Genomic DNA, 6,989 nt, shown 5'->3' with positions numbered 1-6,989 from the left:
GGTGCACGGCAGGGGCGGCCCCTTCCTCTGGGCAGGCAGGGCATGGGGGCACCTGCAGAGCACCCCTCCTGCCTCGGCCCATCTGATCGCCCACCGTCCCACCTCAGTGTCCCGGCTGGATGGTGATAACGGGAGAGAGCTGTTCTGAGAGCAGGAAGGAACAAGGAGCTTCGTGCAGGACAGGAGCGAGCCTTGTGCCACCCCAGTCTCCTCCCTGCCTCTCATTCGGACACACACGGTAATAACCTGCTCCACCGGGCTGCTTTTAGCCAGCGCTAGTTCGGGTTTAGCACCAAGCATGCTGCCTGAGGCCATATATTGATATACTTCATGCAAGCTATTGATAAAGTGATATATGGGACTCCAGCCTGAAGGCAGCGATGTATTGTCTGTCTCTACTGCGATTTACAGCTGAGGAACAAGCGACATTTCTTTGATGCAGCTCCTGCACTGATATCATGCATTTTCACGCTGGTGTACTCCCAACTGCTTACCTGCTGGTGCACGCGTGGGTGGCTCCAGCCACCTGCTGAGCGACATTTATGAAACATTAAATATCTGTTGTTGATAAATATCCCTCAAGCCCGCACACACCCATGCTGTGCGATACCGAGCGGCCGCCCATGGCAGCCGGGGCTCCTTCTGTGACGGTGCTCTGGGGACGCGTGCCCTGCTGCACCCGTGGGCTTATGAGGTACGGCCAGCGACAAGTGGGATTTCTCAAACCGCTTAAGAGCCCAAGCCCCACTGATTTTTCCTTTGGCAATGAAATACTGCTCTGTATTGCTTCCCAGAGTTTCAGCACGCTCAGCTGGTCAGAGGGAAAGCATCCCGAAGGAGAAGGAATAAATTCTACAGAAAGCCATTCCGTTTCAGCAGCACCAGCAACGCGACCGGTGCGGACAATTTGCCACCCTTTGCGAACGGATCTGGAAGGACCACGCGGGGAAGCGGGGCCTTGCCCCGGGACTCGGAGGAGGCTGCACGCCCTGCAGTTCGCAGCTACCGCGCGTCCTGCCCGTGCAGGTGAGGAGGAGGAGGAAAACAGCTCCCAGAGGCGCGGCCTGGCCGTTCGCCAGAGCGATTTGTTATTTCCCGATGATAAAAGGGCATCTTACCCCGGGCTCCAAAGTGTACGGGCTAAAAAAGAGGTCACGGATATGATCATAGAATCATAGAATGTTTGGGGTTGGAAGGGACCCCTAGAGGTCACCCAGTCCAACCCCCCAGCAATGAGCAGGGACACTGCTAACTAGATCAGGTTGCTCAGAGCCCCATCCAACCTGGCCTTGAATGTTTCCAGGGATGGGGCCTCCACCACCGAGTCAGTAACACAGAGATCTCAAAATAAAACCAACCTCAAACACCAAGGACTCTCTCCTCCCCTGCAAAGATGCGAGCCAACACATTGGCCTAGCAAGGTAGCAGCCAGCGAGTTCAATTTGGGGGTGTTAAGCCCAGAGAGAGGCAACAGAACAGCTTCGTTAAAAACTGATCCTGCAGTGCAAACTTTGTCATGTTTATTAATCACAAAGCCCTGGTAAAGAAAGTGCTCCTTTTGCCGAAATACGTAAGACTCAGTCCACACCACAAAATAACCCTGAACACACCCCCATAAACCTAAACAGCACCCATTTTCGTTCCATGACTGTCTTGGCACTGTGCATGAACTCTTGCTGCCGCATCATCCTGACCAGGAGCTCCCTTTGCCAAATGGCAATGTGCTTCCTTCCTATGGCCCCATCAGGGCTGCCAAATCAGTGGTTTCTCACCATCTGTATTTATGGAATATGCTTCCACCCTGCTCAGAGAAATGCACGTGCCTTGTGTGGCACATTTTGTCCACTTTTCCCAACAGCACGTTGCCAGGACTTTGATTTCAAATGCAAGTTCAGCTCAGATCCCTTTTAGGATCTATTACTACTGACAAAAAAAAAAAATCAATGCCACCTAAAACCTACAAGTGATCTGCACAGCTGGAAAAATCAGCTGTTTTAGCTGCACACTGTTCTTCATCCTCCTTTCCACCTGTGTGAATTGACTACCAGCTAACCTCTATCTCTGTATGTGTCGCTTTGAACAAACATCTCAGTTTTTCACCACATCTTCAACTGTCTAGTTAAAAATAGACCAGACTCGAGCTTTCAGTCTGCACCTCATCGTGCTGTTTGTTTTGTATTCAAATGTCAGCTTCTCCAGCTCAGAACCTGCATTGTTTCCTGATTTCTGTTGTTTCAGTTTTACTTTGGTCAAGTGTGCACCATCTCCTATTAACCATGACTGTCGTTTCAAAATAAGGTAGGTTTTGGTGGTAGCAATCCCACAGCTTATGCCAAGGAGAAGGAAGGAAGGAGCTGACGGGACATTGCTGCATGCACATTTAGCGATTCCCTGATTCCCCAGTGATTCCCTGCAAAAAGGAAACTCCTCCTGCTCTTGGAGATTTGGTTTTTTGTGAGGATTCTTTGCAATGGAGTTAAACGAAGTACTCGCATGATTCAACATAACCCAGGCAAGGCACATTACTTATGAAATATTCCATTCTCTCGATCAACAGCGAATTGTGAATACAGCTGAAATACGAATCCTAACACTGTTAACAGGGATTTTTACGTGGAAAGCATGCTAATTCTGACAGCAGCTACAGTCAAACCTTGTTAATTATACCCTCAGCAGTAGCACAAACAACTACTGTATCTCCTTAGTTTTCACAGAATATTTAATAAAAGCCGCTAGAGCGAGGTATTTTATTAGAATGTGGTTACTTTACAGAATACACCAGGGACCATTTCTTAGTATAACTAGGAATCATTATAAAAACAAAACTCACCACTTCTGGTAAATCGAAGCAATGCATTATATGCCTTCAGTTTTTGCTTGCTTGTAAAATTTCATAATCTACAATGGCTCTCACAGTTAATTATGTAAGCAACGACACAGTGCAGCAGAGAGATAAAATGGCCAGCTGCCATTTTAACACACCTGCATTTCATATTAATGAACCTGCATATCTCAGATTGCTCTGCAAACCACACATGTGGGAATCACTTCATCCACACCAGTCATAAGGAGAGGCATATTTTCCCATTTCTCCATGCCGCGCATAAAAATATTTAGCAGACTATAAACTAAGTTTGTTACATAAAAGCCCGAGCCTCCCCTTGAGAGATTTTCAAATCGCCAAGAAGATCCACAGGCTTTGCAATCAAAACCCACGTCAATGAGACTGAAACCCTTGGCTTAGAAGAACTTTCTGTTACAGTATTTAAATAGAGGTTCCCAGTCTGAAATGAAACTATGGGGGAAACTCAAAAAGGCAAAACGATCGCTGAAGGTAACACCAGAATTAAGCAGCCTTATTTCTGGGAAAGATTTGTAGTCAAGTAGGTAACAGCAAAAGGCAGGTAAGGACTCCAGTTTCTCCGTTTTCATTTTTTCACACAAATGTGGAAGTTCCCTGTATTTAATGATGACATCCCTTGTTTCCAAATCAGAGAGAGTAAAACTTTACCTTGACTCTTTCAAATTTCAGGCTGCAGGGACTATGATACTGAAAGTCACTACTGCTCTTCTGGGGAACACGCAGTTAGACCCAATGTGAACACACAGGTGGGGAAGTTTAGTCCTACCTGCGATAAACCTCCAGATACTGTTGTCTCCCATCCAGGAGGAATACTGGTTAGGTACAGGGTATAAAAAGCAAAAATCCCTAAATCAGCCTCAGATTCAGCAGTAATGTAGGTCTTCCAAGACCATCTGTCCGAGCACAGAGAGCTCCCATTTTCTTAGCCTCTCTTCCGAAATCTGATGTGATCTCAGGCCAGAGTGTGCCTGCAGGCTAACGCAATCACCAATACACCTCTCTGCTATGTGAGACAGTGCTATTTAACTACAGTATAAATACCGCTGAACTTCCTCAGCAGTCACATCCACTTCGTGATGGTATTAGGGTCTTTGCAGGACCGATCCAGACACTGAACGTTCCCTCCCTCCCTACCCCCTGAGACATAAGGATGCTGCCAGAAAAGGAACCGAGCAGGGCTTCTGTCTCCAAGGATCGCTAGCTCTGCAGAGAAAACTGAAGCAGTCACTACTTTGTTCTGCCATCGCATTCTTCCAAAGACATCCCCCTGTAAAAGCAACCCTTGAGCAAATTTTCTTGCCACTGACTGAAGAGCTGAGTTGCTTCCGCCAGTGTGTACAGAGCAACATCTGCCTGTGAACAGCTGGCCCGCTGAAGCAAAGCTGGGGGCTACTGCCTGCTGCTTACAATGAGAATGTTCCTCAAACCCCTAAAAAATCGCATTTAACTCACTGAAAGGAACACTTGGCATGAAATGTACTTCATACACAAACCAGTACTGGGCATTGCTTAAAGTGACAAGCACTGTCTTGAAAAAATGACGCTTCGCTAAATTGACAACTTAATGCTTTCACATGCATAGCAAGGCATAAACAATCACTAAGCAAACAGATCCTGGTCCATGAGTCAGCAGCAGCGTGAGATGGTGATTTAGATTGAGCAAACATTTTCTCAAATGTTGGGTTGGAGAAGGTTGGCGGAGGCTTTTTTTTTTTAAATGCATTGCTCTGTGTGTGAACTGCTACCCTTCCACAGATTACAAAACTGTGTTAAGAGTTACTAAGGCACGCAGTGGGTGTCAACCGCATCTACGCTATCAGGCTGCCATTTAAGTAAAATCACTGTTCTTCATTCACATGAAAAGCAAAGCAACTCAACCTGCCACACAGTTCTGGAATAAAAAGATGCCACATAGCTGACAGCAATAAAACTAAGTCCATTTTGAACATTAAGATTAATGCAAAACTGAAAACGTGTTCTCACAGTTACCCTTCACCTGCGTTGTGTTCAGAGGATTTAATCTCAGCTTTCATGACTCACCAAAATTAAATTTCAGGAACAAAAACACAAACACAGACCTTGTGTATTTCCATATTTTACATACACAAGAAGGACCGAGAACTACTGACTAGCACATTTGGTGAAGGAACCTTAGCAGAATAGCACCGCACTATGGTCTCCCAAGCTCCATAAACAAGGTGACTGAGGGAGCTTCCCTTAGGGATAGATACACTCAAATAAATTAACATTTAGTACCAAATTCTTTCTGACAAGCCCTACAAAAAGTCAGCAAATTATAGCTCACATGTCAGGAAAACAGGTGATATCCGATAGCATTAATCAGTGCATCAAGTTCCAGAAAGACTTGCTCCCCATCTTAAATAGGGAGTTCTGGAACTTATTTCGAGCACCAATTCAACCCCTCTGCCCCCTGCAATTTCTGTGACTGCAAAGACAGCTGCAAGGATATTCTTATCCCAGAGGCTGTTTTTCATAGTGACAGACTGAATCAGCTTATTTTGCACAGAGGAAGAGATGTCAGTGTTTTTTCCTCATCTATCCTTTCTGCGGCTATTATTTGTCCTAGGTTTCCTGCAGGCAAGCCGTGTGCGTTTTTGGACTGTGGCTGAGCGGGCTCCCACAGCACTGAATAAACAGCAGCTGGAGAATGGGGACAGACAGTAGAAACTGTCCAACAACGACTTGACAGCTAAGAGACTCTCTTTAAAATATACCCTAGCCTGTAACTCTGTACTAGATGGGTTATATCCATCTCCATCCAAACTGAGTTTCTTCACTGATGTGGAATGTAGCAGTTCATTTAGTCAAAGTAGCACCCAAGAGAAAGCTGGTGGCTGACTGCACTCGACGAGCAGTTTCTGCTGAAAGAAAATAGTTGAGATTCATGTACTGTGGAAATTCTGAAATTTCACCCAGCAGGCATACACCTCCATCTTCTGGAGTCTGCCTGGAGCATTTATTTATAGTTCCGGGACAAACCGAAACCCAAAAGGGATTTGTTATCTCGTCTTTCCTCGAAAGTTACTTCTCAGTAATTCAGAATCAGCCAAGGCCATCACTACCAAGAATGATTATTTTTAGTTTTGAACAGTCCAGACTTTTGGCATTTCACCTTATTGAGTTGAACTTTTAGCCTCCATGTATGTAATAGAATTTAATTTATTATACATTCAGCAAAGTATTTTGCAATCTTCATATAGGAAATTTTAGAATGAATACACACATCCCCAACTGTAAATCAGATGCTACACCCTGATAAACACCTCTAAGCTTATAGCATCTGCGAATTGAAAACAGTCAGGGAGTGCCTTCTTTGTGAAGGACGTTCCACCATCATGGCAGCAAAAGACTTAAAATCCCCATGTTCCAGGACCAAATTTTAAGTCTATCATAATTGTTAAAAACCATTATCAGATAAACCACTGATAAGCACACGCTTTCTGAAAGACCATTTGCCCTTGAAAACAAAGCCAAGAACTTGTTATCACATCGGGAGAGGCTGAACTATGACTATTTCCTAACAAGACCAACACAGAGAACGGAGAGATAATGCTTCCGTTACCAGCCAAGTCACACGCTGAAAGCTGGTCAATACTGTCTGGTACCGCTTGGCTGCCACAAAACGCAGCGCTGAGGAATTCATCATTCGCTGGGCAGACAACCCATCTCGAGCCTCTGCATGTTTGATCCAAAGCATACCAGCATTTTCTGTTTATTTTTAAATAGCCATTTTGAGGGCTTGGAAGTATCTGCTCGAAGTCACCAGCTAAACTTTTTATTCTAGTTAAAAACTAGTTTCTGAAGGCATTAGCTTCTAAGTTTGCATCATCTGAAGCCAGTGGGAAATGAAGTGATTAGCATCTGGCAGAACTAATCCCATTATAGCTCAGTTCTATGAGATCTGCATTTCCTGAAGCACCCACAGAAAAGAATGGCCCTTAACATCTATTTAACATTTACAACACCATTCCTTAGACGATGGCAAAAGAGATTAGCGGCTCAGACACCAACGGCAAAGTGCTGGTCAGTGCAGCGGGCACGGTTTGATTCTTACTGCAGTCCGGTATTGCGGGCAGCGGTTTTTCCTCAGAAGGTACGTGGGCAT

The sequence above is a fragment of the Egretta garzetta genome, unplaced genomic scaffold (assembly GCF_000687185.1).
Source record: "Egretta garzetta isolate BGI_Z169 unplaced genomic scaffold, ASM68718v1 scaffold209, whole genome shotgun sequence".
Taxonomy (NCBI): domain Eukaryota; kingdom Metazoa; phylum Chordata; class Aves; order Pelecaniformes; family Ardeidae; genus Egretta; species Egretta garzetta.
The sequence above is the reverse complement of the archived record's forward strand: the minus strand, read 5'-3'. Positions refer to the sequence as shown.